Below are 3,099 nucleotides of genomic sequence, written 5' to 3'. Positions count from 1 at the left end.
GTAATAAATGTTATTTGCAGTTAACAATTTTCTTTTTTCTTTATTACAATATTTATGGCAAGACTAGGTATAAGTAATATGATGATTTATTCCGAAGCATTTAAGCACAGTGCACGATAAGGATTCTCTGCATTAACTATTTGGAGAGTAATAAATTAATTATTAAGTACCTGGATGAACGAGCTTTGCTCGGCTTAACTTCGTGAAGTTAGATTGTTTATAAGCGTTTTTTCCAAGATCGTTTAGGCATTTTTAAGTGAACACGTGCATTAAGAAGACACAAAACAATATAAACAATTAGTCTAACCTCAAAGCAAACACTTACTCGCCAAAAAATAGTATTAGTATTATTATTCGCCAATAGATGTCAGGAAGAGTCGCTAAGTTTAAGTCGATAAAACACGAATATGACATTTTCTAAAAAAGATTCCTAGCTAGATCGAGTTATCGCCCCCGAAACCCCCTATATACTAAATTTCATGAAAATCGTTTGGAGCCGATTCCGAGATTCCAATTATATATATATATATATATATATATATATATATATATATATATAGAGAGAGAGAGATAAGAATTGCTCGTTTAAAGATATAAGATACAGGTACATAACGGCAGTAGATACTCAAATGCCAACGCGTCAAAACATATGGCGGCGGACAGAATGAAAGAAAGAATGAAATAAATTTATTGTCTTTAAAAAACACCACCGCCATGCACAGAATTGCAGACAAGGCTTAATTGGAAGGGATCGATATATGCTTTTCTTTTATTCTATGTTCTTTCTATATTTCTATATCATCTGTGTATGTAATAAAGTATTACATGAATAAAATTTAAATACTTTTCTTAATATTTTTAACGTAATCTACAATAAAGATTCCGATCTCGGGAGTTATGAACTAAAAACTCATAATGGGTATCGTATTGTGTGAGTTCACAGTATGAGGTGCACGGATAGGGCTGACAGGCGAAATTAAACAAATATTTTTTTGTTTAGCGTCTATACATTAAAGCAATTTTACGTTAACTGACGGTCAGTTCGAAAATAATTAATTAATAAATAAAAACGTGATATATATGTACCTTTATAATACACATGAGTCCAGACTAAACACGCATTAGCAAAAATAAGAATCAGAAAGAATATAGGTACCTACATCAACAGGCAAAATTTTTATGTTAAGCTACATTCTAAAACTCATTCCACTCAAGTTTTTATAAACATCGTTACCTAACATTCATTACAATCCTTGTTTTATAAGTAATTATTAAATACATCTTTTAATTAGTTATTTAGTTATGGAACCTTCATGCCTTCAGTAAACACATGAGAGTAAGCATACAAAAACGATGCACTGTTGTGGCAACCCTAACCCGACCCCACGACCTTCCCACGACCCACAGTCACCATTATATCATACCATGCGTATGCAAATACCTGCTTTTGTAATAATTGTAATCACTAGCGTAGTTAGTCTAATTATTACGGGATATAATCACTCCATGGCTTTCACTGCATTAGCCCATTAGCCTAATGGTAAACTGACATTCGACTTTTAATTTTTTTATTTTGAATGATATTATATTATACATAGTAGGCCCGCAAAGGAGGCAATGTCCCTGCAGTGGGAGCATATGAGCTGTTGATGATGATCATGATGCGAAGTAAATATTAATCTTCTATTAAAAATAATTATATTTTAGGTACCATTATTAAATGTAAGTATTGCATGTTTTGAAACTTTTTACTGAAATCTAAGGAATCACTGCTTCTCTATGCGGTATTAGTTGTAGATATCTTAAAATGGAGTATTTCGTAATTTGATTCTTTTTTATCCAAAAATTCATATAATCTACTGGCTGAATCCCGCAGTTACATACGCGTGATCGAAATCAATTTTGAAGGTACTTTCATCCCCTATTCTATCCTCTTAGGGGTAGAATTTATTAAAATCCAATCTTAGCGGATGCCAACATCATAGTGACTATCTGTATACCAAATTTCGTCCCGATCGATCCAGTAGTTTCGGTTGTAGGTTAAATATTCAGTCAGACCTTTACTGTTTTGTCTTAATAACTCAAATCATAACTTACTATCTGCGCCCCGCGGTTTCACCCGTTTAAGTCCGTATCCTGTATGAATATTGGGATAAAAAGTTGCCTATATGTTATTTCAGTTGTCCAGCTGTCTAGATACCAAATTTCATTGCAATCGGTTTAGTAGATTTTGCGTAAAAGAGTAACAAACACACACAGATATACTTACAAATTTTCGAATTTATAATATAAGTAGGATAGTAGGAAGTAGGATAGGATAGGATAAATATAAAAAAAATTACCTGCTATAAAAGAATTTTACGGTTAATCAGTTAAAGATAATAACAATTTGTTATAATATACAATACACGTGTGTGCTACCAATGAAATTAGGTTTATGAAACCAGTAGCTTATCTAATTACTTTAACTATGTACCCCATCCTCATTTACCGCTGTCACAATATGGCCGATGTATCTTAACGCTAAGCAATAACTCTTTAGAGGAATGAAATGGTGGCGCGAGGCGACGACTACACGAGTTAACATGCGCGAAATTTTGCAGAGAAATTTTATTTTTTTGTTCGGACTTGCGAAGACACGTCGGCCGTATTGTATCTTACTTTTTTTCTTGCAATGCTGTGTAAATCTGTAATAGGGTCAAGCATAAGAATATTGCCATTTGTATTTTTTATTCAATCAATACTACATGTATGATCTGTTGGCCTTTTAATAATTTTAGGTATCAACAGATATTTAATTCACTCCGAGTCGTTTCATTCTTTCGTATTTAAATGGATATAATGTAAATGGTTATAAATATGACATAGGAAGTTAATGTGATTTAACCATGGTGTTCTTTATATTTTAGTTTACTCTATTGTAATATAATAATTATGTTTAATAAAATACTTAATCGGCTTCAAATTATCATAATTAGACCAAATTTAAATGGGACAATTTTTTTTATTAAAAATCATAAAAATAATAATAATAACCCCCCGTCGTATCCCTACGTTGACGTCGTGGTGGGGCTTGTGCGCTTTAATGAACGCTAGGGC

The sequence above is a fragment of the Zerene cesonia genome, chromosome 14 (genome assembly GCF_012273895.1).
Source record: "Zerene cesonia ecotype Mississippi chromosome 14, Zerene_cesonia_1.1, whole genome shotgun sequence".
Classification (NCBI taxonomy): domain Eukaryota; kingdom Metazoa; phylum Arthropoda; class Insecta; order Lepidoptera; family Pieridae; genus Zerene; species Zerene cesonia.
The sequence above is the reverse complement of the archived record's forward strand: the minus strand, read 5'-3'. Positions refer to the sequence as shown.